The sequence below is a fragment of the Paroedura picta genome, chromosome 3, assembly GCF_049243985.1.
Source record: "Paroedura picta isolate Pp20150507F chromosome 3, Ppicta_v3.0, whole genome shotgun sequence".
Classification (NCBI taxonomy): domain Eukaryota; kingdom Metazoa; phylum Chordata; class Lepidosauria; order Squamata; family Gekkonidae; genus Paroedura; species Paroedura picta.
Window position 1 is genome coordinate 55,545,148 of NC_135371.1, and position 17,967 is coordinate 55,563,114.

At 44.0% G+C, this 17,967-nt stretch overlaps 1 long non-coding RNA gene across 1 annotated transcript; it reads left to right on the forward strand.

The window, feature by feature from the left end:
- The first annotated feature begins 9,183 nt into the window (after positions 1-9,183).
- On the forward strand, positions 9,184-15,891 carry LOC143831115 (uncharacterized). Its single transcript, XR_013228726.1, has 3 exons — positions 9,184-9,409; positions 13,187-13,332; positions 15,790-15,891. It is a non-coding gene; the product is annotated as an uncharacterized LOC143831115 (long non-coding RNA).
- Positions 15,892-17,967: the final 2,076 nt, after the last annotated feature.

Here is a 17,967-nt window from a genome sequence, read left to right on the forward strand (position 1 = left end):
GATCCATGCGACAGTCACCTCCAGAATAGATTTCTGTAACTGGAGTTTGTCCTCAACCGCAAAAAGTTTGGGGACCACTGCTCTAGTGGATTCATACAAATCTCAACAACAGGATCATGGCTACAGGAATCATCCTTCTTCATGTGCATTTGTCATTCTTTTGCATTTTATAATGTTGACTCTGTTGTTTTACCATATTTACTCAAATAGAAGGAGATCCTGAATCTATGGGACCCTAAAAAACCTAAGAATTTTTTAAACTGCATATGACTAAGTTGTATGAAAATATAAGACAATTCCCTCTCGTTCTTCTTTTTGATAGCACACCTTGGAAAATACCTTTCTTGCATAAGATTAAGTACTATATGTATCTTTTGCTCTTGTGTTTGACATCATGGAAACCCTGAATGGAAATTAATGTTAGGATTGTTCCATTTATTAAAAATGAGCATCAGGGGCGACCAGACATAGGAGAGTAGACATTGACTAAGGAAAATGAGGTATTAACACTGGAAGCTCAAATAGTGACACAATTCATTATAAGTGTTTACAATTCATTATAAAAATTCCAATTCGAATATTATTTTCAAATATTTGACCTTAGGAATGGACACAGAAATTTTAAAAGTGATTTTGTTAGTTTATTGGGTGTGTGTGTTTTTTTTTTTACCTTTATGGGCCACTCTGTCTCAGCTCCAGCTGTGACTCCTCACAATAGCCAGTTGTCTTCAGTAAAGCTGAAAAGATCAAATAAAGCAGGCATTCTTCCGTCATGTCTGGACTAAACCTGAGGACCCCCTTCTGGAGCACTTTTTAAAATAATATTGTAATCAGTACCTTGATTTGTTTTAAATTGATTCAAGTCACTTTGGAACCTAATTTTGTTCAATACAAGGAATTAATAAATGCCCTAAGGACTCAAAGTGAGTAGTAATCATTTTTTCCACAGAACAGGCATGTCTGCAACTGGGCCTGAGCTAGTGTGCATGTGCATGGAAGGGTGATAAAGAAAATAATAACCTTTTAAAAAAGATACAGTTTTGAGAATGTGCATGACTGATATGAATAGCCTGCTATAGCCATTTCAATAACAAGTCTGTTGATTTCTCTGGATGCTTCTCTCAAGGAGCTTGATCTACATGATGTTTATGTCGGAAAGAGGACCCAAGCTTTAAAGAAAGTGAGTGCACTTAATTTGGGCTGGGGGCATGGCAGCCTGGTTTATACTATTTCAATTTTTTTCCCATTCAGGAAGATTAAGTGTATGGCTTGTGTGAGGATAGGAGGAGTGGGCATGTTTCAATTGTACACTAGGCCCCAATAAATGATGCTTCAGTTCTGGCAGCTGACACAACAGAACTACAGGCAGTAAGATAATACCACCACAGCTCTGCTGACAACACTAATTTCTTTTGTTCTGCTGTCATCTTGGGTCAGACAGGGGAAGCACTACAACACCTGTCTGACTGAAGTTAATAGTAGGGACAAAGGCAATGAGTATATGCAACACAAGTAGTGACAGCTCTGTCATACCACTTTCAACTCTCTGGAAAAGCTGTTGCCTGTCTCCAGTCTCAGAGGCAACTTAAACCTTGTTAAAAATTGCTGTCACATTCTGCTGAGAAAAAAGCCATTTTCTTCATTAAGGAATCTCTTTTCTTTACCTTCAGCCTGACTCTGGCACAGGAAACAATCCTATATTACTTCTCAACAGAATGATATTTGTCATGGAGCTTTGGCATGGTGGCATTTTAGAGCCCTCTCCTTCACTAAAGGATAATTACAATTTAATGATGGTTTGAACAGATTGCTAACTACTATCGAGGGGCCGAAAGAAGGAGGAAAGAAACATCCGAAATACAATAAAATGGGTTTTAAAAGCCTGACAGTCTCAATAAGTAGTTGGCAAGGAAGTTTGCTTGGTTTATGCAGCAAATATCATTCTTGTTTTGCCTTCAGACTCAATTGTGGAATGGTGCTCAACAGCAGGGGCAATGCATCACTTGCAGACAGTATAATGTCCATGCATTGTTCAGTATGAACAGAGAGAATCTTAAAACCCTTGGGCCTAAGGATTTTAAGGGAGATACTACAGAAGGAACTTACGTGCTCATTGATTCAAGTGGGTAGCTGTGTTGGTCTGAAGGGTCGTGGTGGACCAGATCCCAGCATTCTTGTAGGATACTTTGGCTCTTGATCCGTATCAAACTGGCTTCCGTCCTGGCCATGAGGTGGAGATGACACTGGTCGTCCTGATGGATGATCTTTGTCTCCAGCTGGATCAAGGTGGGTCGACTGTGTTGGTTCTTTTAAATCTGTCAGCCACTTTTAACACTGTTGACCACGAACTGTTGGTCCACCGCCTTGCCGGGAGGGGGGTACGGGATACAGCTCTTAGCTGGATACACTCCTTTCTCCATAACCAGACTCAGAGGGTTGCCATGGGGGAAGAGTTCTCATGTTCCTGCAGATTCCCTGGTGGGTGTGGTCCTCTCCCCTACATTATTCAACATCTTCATGTGCCCTCTGGCACAGCTTTGGGCTGGGCTGTCAGTATGCAGATGACACCCAGCTCTATCTCCTCATAGACAGCTGCCTGGACTCCTGCTCCCAGAACCATTTGCCAGATGTTTGGAAGCAGTGAGTTAATGGCTTGAGCAGAGTCGTCTGAAACTCAACCCCTCCAAGATGGAGGTCCTGTGGCTGGGAGGTAGGGGGACAGACCAGGAAGCATGATTACCCACCTTGGCAGGGATGCAACTTACGATGGCATACCAGGCCAGGAATCTGGGTGTGACCATGGATGCCTCACTAACCATGGAGGCACAGGTCAAGAAGTTAGCCAGGCATTTTTCAATCTTCACCAAGCTCAGCTATTCGCACCCTACCTGTCCCCTGAACATCTGGCCTCAGTGATCCATGTGGCGGTCACCTCCAGAATAGATTTTGGTAACTTGCTCTATGCAGACTTGCCCTTGTCCTTGATCCGGAGACTCCAGCTGGTACAAAATGGAGTTGCTAGGGACCTCGCAGGAACACCATGGAGGGCCCATATCCAGCCAGTGTTGAGGCAGCTGCACTGGTTGCCAGTTGCTGTCCGGATATGGTTCAAGATTTTGTTTCTTAACTTTAAGGCCTTATGTGGGTTGGGACCCACATATCTGCAAGACCAGCTATCGCTCGATGCCCCTCGCAGGGCTTTATGTTCCGGAGGTGATAATCTATTGGTCTTTCCCAGTCCAAGGGAAGCACGCCTGGCCTCGATCAGGGCCAGGGCCTTCTCAGTCCTGGCCCCGACCTGGTGGAATGAGCTCCCGGGAGAGCTGTAGGCCCTATGGGATCTCTCGGTATTATGGAGAGCCTGAAAACAGAGCTCTTCCACCAGGTCTATGGTTTAGGCCAGGGTTGTTGAGGAAGATCAGTGTCCCCCCTCCATCATTTAGTGTTATTTAGCACTAAATGTTTTTTAACATCTTAGTCATCTAGCCCTCTTTCCTCCCCCCTTTGAATGGTAGGGTGGGGATGGGACTATATTTTCTTGCCATGTTTCTTATTTTATTATATTGTTGTGATTTTAATTGAATTTTATAATCCTTTTAATGGGGTTTTAATGTGATTTTATGGATTTGTGTAACCTGCCACGAGCTGGCTTCAGGAGTGGCGGGGAATAAAAATAAAAACAAATAAATAAATAAAACAAAAATAGAGTCCAATTGCACCTTTAAGACCAACAAAGATTCTGGGCCTTTCCGCACAAGGACCAATGTTGCTAAATATTTGCAGTATGCAGAAACATTATATTAAATAGTGGAATTTCGTCATTCCACGTAGCTTCAATTCTAGCGGAATATTGTAGTCCCAGTAGCGGTCTATTCATTCCCCACAGATTTCCGGTCTCGCTGGAATCACAACAAAGGAAGCAATATTTTTCCGCTCTTCTTCCCGCCCCTGGACATCAATCAAACAGAACAGCCAATGAACTGTTGTGTCCGTGCTCCTGAAAAGCCCCTTTCCCTTTAAAAACTGTTTTTTAAAAACCCAAACACACCAGTCGTAACAAATATTTGTTCAATCATTGTCTCAGAAAAACCTTTTTCACTGGTGTAGGAGCTGGTGCTTAATCGTTTACATACTCTTCAAGTAAAAAAAAAAAATCCCTGCCCTCTATGGGCATGATTTGTGGCTGAAATTACAGGCAGTGTTGAACAGGGGGCTGTATTGTGCTCGGAAACTTTTAAACAATTGCAGAAGGGAGCTTTGTTTTACTGTTAAGCACTTCTGTGGAGGGACTTTAGCCGGAGAAGCCTCGCTTGTTCATTGCTTTCACCGGTCTAAGGAAAAAAAAACTGCGATCAGGTCTCTAGAAGCTTGGGGGAGAGAGTGAGGGAGGGACATTCTTTCTACCGCTATTTTGAGAACACACAAGTCTTTCACTGATGTTTTGTGGCTTGTGCTTGGAAGTGTAGCGTTTTTTTCAGGGGGAATCCACTTTTCTGGATTTCCCCCTAAGCTCTATAAAATTCCGATTGTTGCTGGAGTTTGCCGGGAGTTTTTCGGTTTGTTTATGATGTCATGCGGAATGTTGAATTAATAGCGTTTATGAAAGGTAAGACTTTGGCTACATTTAATTCGTGCAGAATGGCCCTTATTTAAGACATGAGCATTTGAGTGTAAGCACTCTTCCTCAGACTTAATGAATAACCATAATAACTGTAGAGATATAAGGCAAAAAATTGTGGCAAATTATTAAACTGTGTCATAATATCCAAATTAAGCCATATGATGCCATATGATAATTCTTTCCTAAAACAGCTAATCAGTCCTTTTGAATTCGGTTGCAGTTTACCAAAACTTTGGAGAAATTAAACTGTCTATGTTGGTAATTAATGGCAGATACTTTCACAGTTGTGTAAAGAAATAATTAAAGCAGACTAGTTGCTGGCCCCATTCATCTACACCCAAGCGTGGAAGCATCCCTGCAAGTGGAAACGTAGAAGTAAACACAGTTTACTAATTTGCCACAATTTGCTTTTGCCTTATATCTTTACAGATATGATAGTCTGAGGAAAAGGATATGCATTTAAAAGCTCACACCTTGAATAAATCTTTATTGATCTTAAAGGTGCTATTGGACTCTATTTTTGCATGCTGATTTTTCTTCAGTAGGGCTTGTTTCTGTTTCTGTGTAATAATTCTATCTATTAACAGCTTCCACCAATTTATCTAGAACAGATGTTATGCTAACTTACCTATAATTTCCTAGATCACTGTTTAAAAATCCATGTTACATTTGCTGCTATGTGGTCTTCTGCTATGGAGGTCAGTTTTAGTGACAAGTTGCACATTATTGTTAGGATGACAATAAATTCACATCTGAGCTTTTTAAGAATCCTCTTGACTGGCAGGATGGTATTTGGCCAATCAAGACACGAGTTGTGCTTCTTTGGCAAAGTAAGGATCACAGCTTTATTTTCCAAAAACATAGGGTTGGCCTGGCACAAAGTTAGAGCATCCCCCTCACAGCTGTCCAGCTGCTGACATGAGCTGAAGTGGTGCCCTGGGTCCCCTCCCTCCCAGCCAGGAGAGCGGGTCCCTTGCCCCCTTAATGCCCTCCACATGGAGGAGGCTGGTAAATGGTTGCCAAGTGTCCACCTCACCCAACCATTTCTACCTCCTGGCTCTGAGTCCCTGACCTTTCCAGCTGGGTAAGTTCACACTCAGTATTAGCTGGTCTCTTACTGAGACCTCCACCACAAGTCCCAGTACACAAACTGGTCCCTGAACAGAACTCAACCTCATGCCCCTCTTTTCCCCCCACTGAACGTGGTCCAGTTGGCTCTGTTCCTGCCCACCCTAGACTACCTTGACACCATTCCAACGGGGCTGCCCTCAAACTATGCAGCCACAAATCCAGTCCCCATTTGGAGAGGTGTACTCCATCCCTCTGAAACAATGGAGCTAACTTGTGAGTTAAGTCCAGGTGGACTGGACAAGTTAGCCCCCCCACACACACACAGTATTTCCATTAACAATTTGTGAACCTCCTTGTTAATTTTTTCTTTTGCAAAGTATATCCTATCACGCCTGATGACATTCCTCCATACACACCTGTCCAAGAGTTCCGACCATAGCAGGTGCATTCTAGGCAGCCTGTGTCTCAGCACCTTCAGGTCCCCAACTATCATCCAGCAGAGGCAAAGTCCTGAAACCTCTGGGAGGTCATTCTCTCCAAGCTGCTTGATCAGGACTGCAGGGGTACTACCTTCATGAACTTCAAAAGATACCACCTCCAGCAATGAGGACCATGCCATCCCTCAGTGACTGGACCAATGGATGCACAGCTGCTCACCCAACCCTAGGTGGGGTCCCCATCCAGATTCTCCAGCATAACAACCTGCCCAGTAAGGAATACTGTGCCTCACAATGAGAACTTTTGGCTTCAACAGGAGCAGTCCTGCAACAGGGAATAAGTTACCAAATAGGAATGGCACGAACATACATGTTGTATGTGCCTAAACGCCACCTGCCCAGTCGCATAATCTCCCGTACATCAGCCCCATCCTGAAAGGAGAAACTCTTCACACATAGGCCATGGTGCTCCCAATCCCCTTTGTGGACAAAGGCCACAGAATCCCTTTCTGCCCCTTCATAACTCCGCCATGTCGAGGGGGCAACAGACCCAAATAATTTGGCTCCAAGATCCCAGAGACCATCTGGAAATTCTTCTGGGGCCAGTTGTGCCTAGGACTGAGCCATTGAAATTTCTCAATCTGTAATCGAGAGAAAGTGTCATCAATCTTGTTCCTCATCCCGGCTTTGTGCCTGGCCTGAAACGAAATATTGAACTCCAGGCAAACTAACACCAAGTGTCAGACCAACTGCATGACACTCTCTGTCCTGGTGGTTTGCTTATTCAATATGCGGACTGCTGCCTGGTTGTCATACCAGAACTCAATCCTATTATTGGCAAAGTGCTCCTTCCAGAGGAGCACTGCCACCACCAGTGGAAAAAATTCCAGAAATGTAAGGTCCCTTCACAATTCTGTTGACCACCACTGCAGCCATTTCTTGGCACACCACCTGTTACCATACATGTCTCCAAAACCTGCACTGCCTGCTGCATCAGAATGTACCTGCAGGGAGCCGTGCGGGTCCAGGTTGTTCTGCTAGATGGCAATCCCATTAAACATGCCAGGAAGTCCCTCCAAACCTCGAGGTCTTCCCCATCTTGGATGCAGCCACGTCCTTCTTGTCCCACTCCCATCCGCTGCACCAACTGCAGCCTTTGGTGAGTCACAGCCCCTTTTTGTGGATACCATCTGGACTGGTGACTTATTTGTTTTTCATTTGTTCATTAGAGCTTACCATGTTTGTTTGACTTATTTTTTTCCTCATTTTCCATCCCTGGTAACAGCGGCTTGGATCACCTTGAGCATTTCTATGGAATGATTTCTATCTGTAGAGCAGTATTTGAAAATATGAGTATTTGTAATTTGTAAAATTATTTGCAGTCTAGTGACACCTTGGTATTATGCAGAATATCAGGTTTAACAAGGAACAATATGCAGGAAATGAAACATTTGTTATCATAATCAGATCAAATCATGTTGCTACTAATAATGAACATATGATCACTGAATGCTATCAACTGTCTTCCCTGGAAAATGATTTCTAGCATGTCAACAGCTTTAAATTGATAATACAAGTGAATAGCACTAAGGTAGTTTTTGTTATATATAGGACAAAGGAAATCTCTACTTGTAAGTTTTCTGAAAAGCTAATAAATATTTTAATGGAAAATGCTGTAAAACTCATCATTCCAGCTTTACAGTTGAGAAGTTGTGGCAAGCCCTAAGGGACTATCCTATAGAAACCCCTGGTTTCAAGAACAGACAATTGTACAGCTTTCAAGGTAATCCCAAAGTCCAGTCTCAGCAAGTCTTTCCGGTCTGAATGAGCTATGGCATCTCCTTAACATGTTCAGTGTAAGCATTCTGCTAGCTCAGTGATCACCAGTATGGGACCCAATGAGCAGCAAGCACATGACAGGAAGACAAGGAGCCAGAATTATGTCTTCACTGAATGTTTCCTAGTATTACCCATAGCTGTTAATCTTTCAGTTTGGATTTTTGAAGAAAGCACTTTAATGGGATTAGGTGAAACTAGCTGAATAAATCCAAAGAACATCTACATTTCAAACAGGATGGACAATTGTATTTGATTTTACAGATCCTTGAAATAAGTGCTACTTGGTGCACTGAGGGAAGATGGTGGTGCCTTGGCAAGAGAGCACCAACCTCCAGCATTTAACACAAAACTTCCTGGCTGCATCCTGTTTCCTTACACTGACTGTGATGAATTTTTAAAAAAAACATCACACAACTGAATATTCTGCATTTTCCCTCCTTCCTTGTTGTAATTCATTGTCCTTTCACAAAGTAAGGAAAGTTTCCTTTTCAGAAGACATTTCCCCATCCCAGCACTGCAGTCTTTGAAAACAGCTCAAACTTCTCCCCAAAGTAGAACATGTGTGCATGTGATAGCATGTCCAATTGCTATGAGGCATATGTCTTCATGCCAGGTGCCCCTTTAGGGGCACCTTAATTACCACTACTGTATAAGGAATTACTGATGGGGGAGGCTTCCTGGTTCTCTGAAAATGTCTCTGGCTCACAGCACCTTACAAATTCCTTCTCTAGGATTCTCCAACGGTAATTGTTTGGGAGCACTCCTGATACAAATGGAAGGGAGAGAGACCATTATTTAGGAAAGTGAGACACCTGCTGCTGCTGCTGACAGTGAACGCCTGAACATAAAAAAACCCACACAGATTTTGTGTGTGTGTGTGTGTGGGGGGGGGGGTGTTTGTAATACTTAAGAATAGGCTTGTGCAGATTCGGCTTGGAAATGCCCGAATCAGCCGAATTGGGGCCGTTTCGGGTGTTTTCAAGCCTAAAACAGTTCAAAACAGACCATTCACCATCTTTAAAAGGCCAAATCCATGAGATTCAGCTGAATCGATCCTGAATCGATTTGATTTGGGTCGATTAGCCAGCCATTTTGCAGCCTCGTGGCTGCTGTAGCGTCCTGGCTGTCTTGGGGGGGGGGCGCCTAAAATGGCTGCCAGGGGGAGGGGGGAGTGAGTAGCCAATCAGCATGCCTGTAGTTTTTCAGCTACAGACATTTGGTCACTCACAGCAGCTTTTTTATTTTTAACTCCCTGGCTTTGTGTAGCCTCTGCCCATGAGGCTACTTAAGCCAGGGTCTCTGCCTACTGGAGCTCACTCTGCTGCTGAGCTCTAGTTGGGTGCTCAGGTGGTAGAGAGCTGCAGTGACCCATAGGTCTGATGCCTGCCTGCTGCCCTGCTGCACTTCTGCCTGAGGATCATCGCTGGATAAGACATCAAAGGTTTGATTTCGGGGTTTTTTCCTTTCCTCTTTGCTATTTTTCTATTTCCCCCCCCTTCTCTCTCTTCTAACTGTGTCCTTCCTCTTTAAAAACACTAGAGTGCCTTAGGGTTTCTGTGGGTGAGGGGGCCTTTGTTTGGGGGAAAAATATTTTGTTGTAGTTGTTTTAAAAGTTACGGTTTTTAAAAGTTACGGTTTTTTAAAGTTATGGTTTTTAAAAGTTACTGTTCTGTTGTTCTGTTTTGGGGTGTTCGTTGCTGTTTTTTTTTTGTGGGGGGGATTATTTCATTGTTTTTATTTTCTTTTGGCCTGTTTTGGCCAGGTTCCACCTTTAGGGTAGTGCCCTGAGTGGTGGTTCTTTGTTTCCTGTTGTTAGTGTTTGCTGCCAGGGCTGTTCTCTCAGAGGAGCTCTGTCAGGGCTCTCTCAGGATGTGGCCTGAGTAGAGCAGGTGAAGTTGTGGTGGTTGAAGGCAGTGGCCTGAATGGAGGAAGGGAAAGGTGACAGGCAGTGGCTTGTGGCAGGTTGTTTGATTCCCCACCAGTGTTCACTGTGCCGTGTGTGGACATATGGGGGGGGATTTGTCTTTTTACTGCCAGGGCTGTTCTCCCAGAACAGCTCTGTCAGGATGTGGCCTGAGTAAAGCAGTTGAATTTGTGGTGGTTGAAGGCAGTGGCCTGAATGGAGGAAGGAAAAGGTGACTGGAAGCTGCTTTGAGACACCTTTGGGTTGTGAAAATGAAGTCTTCCTCTTGTTCTGAATTTGTTAGGGAGGGGGAGGCTGGATGGGAGAGCCAGTGATGACTCTACAGCATGGATGGAGCACCCAGATTATCCTGAGATCCTTCATTTGCTTTCTGAGGCTCTCCAAGGGTTAGTGCTCTGGCATGCAGTGTCCCTTTCCCCCAGGGGAGGTGATGGGAATGGGGGAATTGATCTCACAGCATTGCCCATCTATTCCCATCATCTCCTGCCTGGAGGGTGGCATCTGCATGCCAGACCAGGGAGTGAGAGTCCCTTCCTAGCCTGCTCTGTTTGGAGCCAATGCAACTCAATGGCACCATTGTCTTGCATTGGAAATCCTTCCTTCAACTTTCCGGGGGGCGGGGGGGAGGGGGTGTAAATTGCACTCCTGAAATTTCTTGGGGAGCTCAGGGAGGCTGATTGCCAATTTCCTGGTTAATTTCCTGCTAAAATTAATTTTTTCCCACCTTTAAAGTCCCCTGCAAGTTTCAGGAAGATTGCACTAGGCGGTCCCATTCTAGGGGCTCCCAAAGACATTTTCTGGAAATCTTTGGTTTTAACTTGATTTCCCATAGAAGTCTATGGGAAATCAAGTTAAAACCAGAGATTTCTGAATCTCCATTCTATCCAATGGAGCGGATAGGGGGACCCTCTTTGGGAGCCCCTAGGATTGGACCCCTCAGTCCAATCTTCTTGTAACTTGCAGGGGAGTCAGGGACGACCCTCCCTGAGCTCCCCAAGAAGTTTCAGAGGTGCAACTTACACCCCCTCCCCCCAGCCAATGGGAAAGGTGGGGAAGGATTTCCAATGCAAGTCAATGGCCCCATTGACTTGCATTGGCTCCGAATCTATTCGGATGGCCCCGAATCAATTCGGATCGGTCCGAATCAGGGCCCCCTTGCACAAGCCTACTTAAGAATCCTGGATTTATCTTTACCATTTATCACAGTAGCAACCCAAAATACTCATGTCGTGTACATTTTCAGATCAGAAATTTCAGGCTACAAAGCCCCTTCTAGTGATTGCTGTATGTGACATGGCAATGTCACACTGAACGGCTGTATTAATAGTAGCACTTCTGTATATTACTGGTGAATATATCCCTGGCAACTTCAACATTGTCAGGATCAGCCCGCTGATCTCTGCCATGCTTTGAGGTTGGCCAGAGAGACTCCATCTTTTGTAGATTGTGTGTTTGTAGAACCTTTGTAACCCCTTTTATGACCCTGAGCTATTTCATACTGCAATGGGTATTCTCCCCTGCTGTGACACTTAGTTGCAAATATTGCTCTGCATTTTGTTATCTACAAAGAAGGGCAACGATTCCACCGGGGATGCCAGAGCCAGAGACACTCTGGCAGGAAGCCCAGGATGGCACCTGGAGGCAGGGGGTAATTCCACCCTGGGAAAGTGGGGACATTTGAGCGGGAGAAATGCATTGATACATAGACTGCTTCCTGTCTATGTATCAATCAGTTTCGACTTCAGATGTTAGAGTGTTCAGAACTACTTCCAATAAAGCTTTCTATTAATACAGAAGCCTAGTTGTGAGTCTGTCTGCCTTTGACAAACATCCATTTGCAGTAGTTACCCAAAGCAGGCATGCATAGAAGTCTTAGAAGAACCACATATATGTGATATGAACCCTTGTATCCAGGTAGTGGTGAATGTGAACTTGTTTTTCCAAATGTACACATGTACGGGCTTGCTGTAGATCAGTGGTTCCCAACCCGTGGGCTGCGGCCCGGTGCTGGGCCGTGAAGGCCATGGCGCCAGGCCGCGGCTCCCTCTCCCCCCCCCACAGTAAAAAACTTCCCAGGCCGCAAGCTTGCGGCCCGGGAAGCTTCTTACTGTGGGAGGGGGGGAGAGGGAATCAGGGCTGCGCCCACGCATTGCGCATGTGTGGCCAGGCCGCGCATGTGCGGGCACAGGCGCACGGGCACGCAGGCGCGTAGGCGCGGCGTGTGCAGGCGGGCAGTTGCCCTGCTGGTCCCCAGCCTCAAAAAGGTTGGGGACCACTGCTGTAGATGATCATCTGGGGTATGGTCCTGCTCCAATATGTACTCATTGAATGTGCCGGAAATGCCCAGAAAAGCGCTTTGAGAAGAACTGTGCACAGATTTTGCCACTTGGGGGTTTACTTTGATAAGTCTATCTATTCACAGTGTTCTACATTAGGGTTGCTAGGTCTTCCTTAGGCACTGACACCTGCAGCAGGAGTCAAGACTCCTGGAGATCCCAGCTGGCACAGAGTTGCCAGACTCTGATCAAAAGGCCAATGTTGCAACAGCTAGGGTGGGGAAGATGGGCTGAGACAGCCTCCAGAATCATGCAATATTGTTACCTGGAGGGGCCCAAGGCCAAGGTTATCTGAAAAGATCCCTGCAGAAAAAGGAATTTATCTCTCAGCCAGTGAAGATGGTGGAGGGAGGTGGATTGGCATGGGCAACACTGGGGAGGGGTGATTGGTTGTGAGGGGCAGAAGCCATGTGGCCAATGAGCGAATAGCCTCTCAGACGGACACAGGTTGCACCCAATGGCCATTGCAGACCAGGGGAGGTGGCTGCTGGTGATTGGTGAGAAATGAGGGTGGGACTTGGATGGGGAAATAAAAGGAAGTTTCTAGAAACAGGCCAAGGTGAAAAACAGCAGCTGATAACTCAAGGCTGCGAGTGAGTTGAGTTAAGCTGTGAAAAGAACCAGATTGATGCAATTCCCTTCATTCCAATTCTGATGCCTGGGGAATTTTTTATCTGAATGAGGAGCAAGATGGCAGAGCAGAGACCCATCCACCCCAGGGGAAGCAGGCAGGGGTCCACAGTAGGTTACAATGTCATAGACTCCAACCTTCAAATTATCCTCCCCTCCCACTTGAAGAACTGATCCCTGTAGTCTGTAATTCTGGGGGATCCCAAGGTCCCACCTGGAGACTGACATTCCTATTGTACACCAATCTAGTTGCTGGGACAGGAGGGCTTTGATGTGATTCTGTATAAATGTAGTGGCTCATGTTTGTTGGATAATCTCAATTTTCTAGGGCTGAATCTATCAAGCACAGAGACAATTGTTCTCCCTGCATGCACTAGCATATGGCACTGCTACAGACTCAGAGGAGGGGAATGGATGTAAATGCCACACTTACCTTCCTGGTGATAGGCATGGTCTGCCATGCTATTTTAACAGGTGAGCAGCACATCCAGTGCCACAAACTCACACGCTTGTGCATATATGTGTTTAATGATCTTTAAAAGCATTCAAAGCTGACAGGTGAAAGTTAACCCTTTCCCATATGCCATTTCCATGGCAGAAATTGTTCTCCCTGCTGCAAGTCCTAGTAGAGAGAGAAGACAGGCAGCCTCCAGTTCATATGTAAAACAAATGTGTGTATGTGTGTGTTGTAGGATATGTTTTTACCCCACCCCCAAGTGCATGGGCAAGGCAGCTAAGGAAGAAGAGTTGGTTTTTATACCCTACTTTTTTTTATCGTAGGGAGTCTCAAAGCTGTTTACAATCATTTTCCCTTCCTCTCCCCACAACAGACCCTGACCTTCTCCTGACCAGGAATTTGCCCCGGTTTACCACTTGCCTGGTAGTGGGGCAAATTCCTGGTTCCACACGACATCGCCACCGTCCTAGGCCTGGCCCAACTCAGGCCCTAACTTGCCCCATGAAAAGGAAATGCAGATGAATCCATGTTTTGTTTTGTTTTTTACCCAAGGCATCAACAGGGCCTATGTTGGGCCAGGACCATCCGGAAGGGAAGATTCCGACCGCCCTTGCCCGGCTCCTCCCCACCCTTGCCCAGGGACAGCATCCTGGAAGGGACAAAAAAAATGCCTCAGGTAGCTCCACCGCACTGCACAATACAGTGGAGCCATTTGGGTCATTCTTTTGTTCAAGAACACAGTATTGCATTGGCCCACGCCACCCTGCAGTGCGATGGAACCTTGCCACTCCAGCTGCCATGTGGGAGCACAAATCCAGGGACCACATATCCAATGCTCCCTCGTGTGGGAGCGGGAAGAGGCGGCGCAACCTGCCCTGGGTCAAACACCAGGCGGCAGCCCAGCATGGAGCCTCCCATGTGGTCAGGGTCCCTGTGAGACAGGGCAGTTGTGAGAGTTCTGAGAGAGGTGGAGCCTGGCCTAAGATCACCCAGCGGGCCTCATATGGAGGAGTGAGGAATCAAACCCAGTTCTCCAGGTTACTATTCACCGCTCTTTACTACTGCACCATGCTAAACCCCTCTTTTTATATTTCAACTTCTGTACCACTCCCTCTCGATCAGGTTGTCTCAGGGCAATAACTTATCTTCCAATTTCCTGTGCTCAGTCATCCTTCTTCTGAAGAGCTTGGGTTGGTATACATGGTTCTCCACTGCTTTATTTTGCCCCATGACCAATCACCCTTGAAGTTGATCAGGTGAAGAGAAATGTTTGACCTAAACTGGTAGAGTGGGAATTTGAAAGGGGTCTCCCAGATCTCAGGTCAGTGCTTAGATCACTACATCATGCTGGCATCAGGATCTTGCTTTGTGGAAAATGCTTCTAATACCACAGTGAAGTGAGTTAAATCAGAAGAGTGGAGAAGATATTGGTCTCCTGAAACATGTATGTGTACTTTTAAAAATAGTGACCTGTATTTCAGATATAGATTGACTAATATAAAGGGTTCCCCCTATATTATTGGTTCTTTTAATTGCTTTCATGGGAGCAAAAATATATTTTTATACCCTGTAGAATTACAGATTTTTATTACCTATACAATAGCAGTCCTTTCTCCCATCAGCATGGTATATGACAGGAAGACCAGCTTGGATAAATGATAGACTCATGAATTTCATCCCAATTGGATGAGAAAAGCGTTCAGCCAGAAATATATTTACCATGGAAACCAATAGAAACAAACAAAAATAGAATAAAGACATCAATTTTTTTTTTAAAAAGTCAACACCCCAACTCTCTTATGAATTTAGGTTGAATCACACATCCCCTCTGACACAGTAAAGACACAGGTGAAGAACACAGAAGGCCTGTAGTGGATGGTAAAATCACAGAAAGGTCCTTATTAATTTGCTTTCTTTTTGTAGGCGACAAGATAAATAAACAGAATAAAGAAAAAAAATGTGGCTTCTGGAAGAACTAAAATAGAAATAACTCAAATTATTTCCCTCCACATAAAAATTGGAGGGGGCTGTTTGTAAATATATAATTAACCTTAAATTAATTTTTGTTTGGGGAATCGTTGCAACTTATTAATTTGTTGTGTAGGGAAGCATCATGTTTTGCATGTTTACTTTTTAACAATACTTTAGTCACATCCTTGAGGTATTTAATTTACATTACTATAATAGGTGAGCAGCCATCTAAATGCACAAGCCTCTGTATAAAACAGAAATTAAATCTAGGTAAAGACATTTCATATAAATGAAATATATTTAGACATCAATTCCCAGGCTACCTAATTAAGTGGCATCCTTGCTTCATAATTTTTATTGTACCAAAGAAGGAGTCTGTATATGGATTAAAATGACTAATAGTTGTTCCGTTCAGTTTAATTACAGTGATGCCAACGGGCACTATTACCGTTAAGGATCTATCAATGTTTTCACCATAGAGTCTTATTTTCTTTGGTTTACAGCATCCACCATAAAGAATTCATTCCGGCCTGATGCTTGAGAAGAGGATCTGAGGTCCATTGTGAGAAATGCAGGGTTTATTTTATTTTTATAGGTTACTTGAAAGAATTCTGTTTGTTCAAGCATCGCAATCGAAAGAATGATAACTTGAATGGTTTTGAAATAGAACTGAGATTTGGGGGGAGGAAGGGGAAATATTGTCCCGTATACTCCGGTTTTACTGCTCATATTGAATGACAAAATATAAATATGCAAAATTAAAAATGAAAGCTTAGCTTGGGAGAAGCTCTGCTGAGATTCCCTTTACAGTCCTTTCATGCAGATGATATTTTAAGCTTAGGCCTGCTTTGGATATTTTTAGACAGAGAACTCGTGTCTTAATCATACACAAATAAGAGATTTGAAATTTACAGCCCAATTTGAAAGAATGTGATTTTGGTTGGATGTGTTATAGTCGTGGCCTCAAGTCCAGCTACAACAACACATTTACAAAGGGTTGAATCTAGTGATCCGTCAGCAGAAAGATTTGATGATCACAGTACTTCTCCTCTTTTGCCTTCTAGCAGAAGTCTCTGCTTTCTCCCAGAAATTGATTCCAAGACTTGAGGGACCCATGTGGAATGATAGCCATGCAGGTAGGACAACTGCACTGAGGACAGGCAAAGGAGCAAAATTGCCTCACCTGGCTCTTCAGTGGAATTGTTCTGACTGAAGAGGGAAAAGTGCGCAGTGTCATCTCTTTCCCCTCTAGATGCAACCCTCCTACCTCTAGAACTATTACTCTACCACATATATTCCATAGCCCTGGAAAACATCTTTCCTAGGATCAACTGAAGAGAGAGAAGGTCAAATTCGCAGCCCATGTACAAGAAGATAATTTGGTCCATCCCAAAAGTTTCTGCATATGGACTAACTGCAGTTTGGGCAGAAAAAGGCTACTTGAATGGGTAAATGCATCAATGAATTCTCTCTCATGTACTGCTTTCTGCCTGTCATTATCTTTCCTGGTAGGTGTGCATTGGCATTCCTCTTTTGATAAGATCTTTAGTTACAGGACAATGGCTTGGTCACCCACAACACTGGGTAAAATTAGAGATAAGAAAATTAATCAATTCCCATTGCTATTTCTTTGTTAATGAAGGACTTGAGAAAGTTTCATGAGTACTCTAAATAGCATACTGGAAGTTTAGGTCAGTGTTGGTGAATATATTGCTGCTCCCCTCAAAGCTGCCATATCTACCTATGAAAAGCTTTACATGTAGTCAAAGGGAATCAGAGGGTCTGAAAGGTTGAAACTGTCTATTTCAATCAAGGTTCTTGAATAACAAAATGTAAAGTATACATACAGTGTAATCACATTGTTGTGCATGAATCTCACAACTAAACATCCTTTGGAACTTGCACACTCTAGGATGTCACCACATCCTGTTCACAGAAATGGATAAGGATGTGTGATTCCTTCTGATTTTTGTCAGGAAGCAAAATTTAAATGCAAGTCACAAATGAACTATCATTTGATCGTTAGTGTGTGTCATTTGCACTTTTCTCTATATGGCAGTATGGCCTACACGTGGAGAACTCATGACATGTGAAGTTTTGCTTTGATGATTTCGGCCTTAGCAAGATTACCATCTGCACAGACCTTCAGCACAGTGAACTTACTGTGATCCTCACAGTTTCATTTCTTTACTTGTAACAACAAAATGGTTTCTGCTAGTAAAATCTTTCTGAAGCACAAATGGCTCTGAAAGTGTTCCCTTCATCCCTCGGGAATTGCGACTACTGAGAACCATAGCAGAGAACAAAATGAAGCGAGACACAGTATGTGCTAACATGGCACAAAAGTTCCCAAACTGAGCTTGCAGATCTAGCGCTGACTTTGAAACCTATAGTGTAAAAATTCAGCTTCTTTCTGTTTCAAGATTTTCAAAAACAAGACTGCTTAAAATATCACTGCAGAGAACTGAGTTTAGAATACTTTTTTCATTATTTCTGCCAGATTACTTTTAACTGTACCTTGTGTATTGAAGAATGTAAGGACCTGGTATCCATGAACTCACCATTGATTTTTCCTTCTCACAGCAGAGATCTTACCAGATTGCTATTTCTCACTGCAGAACATTCTGCCCAGCAACCTTTTTATCTATGGAGATCCCCCAACTCCAGCAATGCTTTTATCT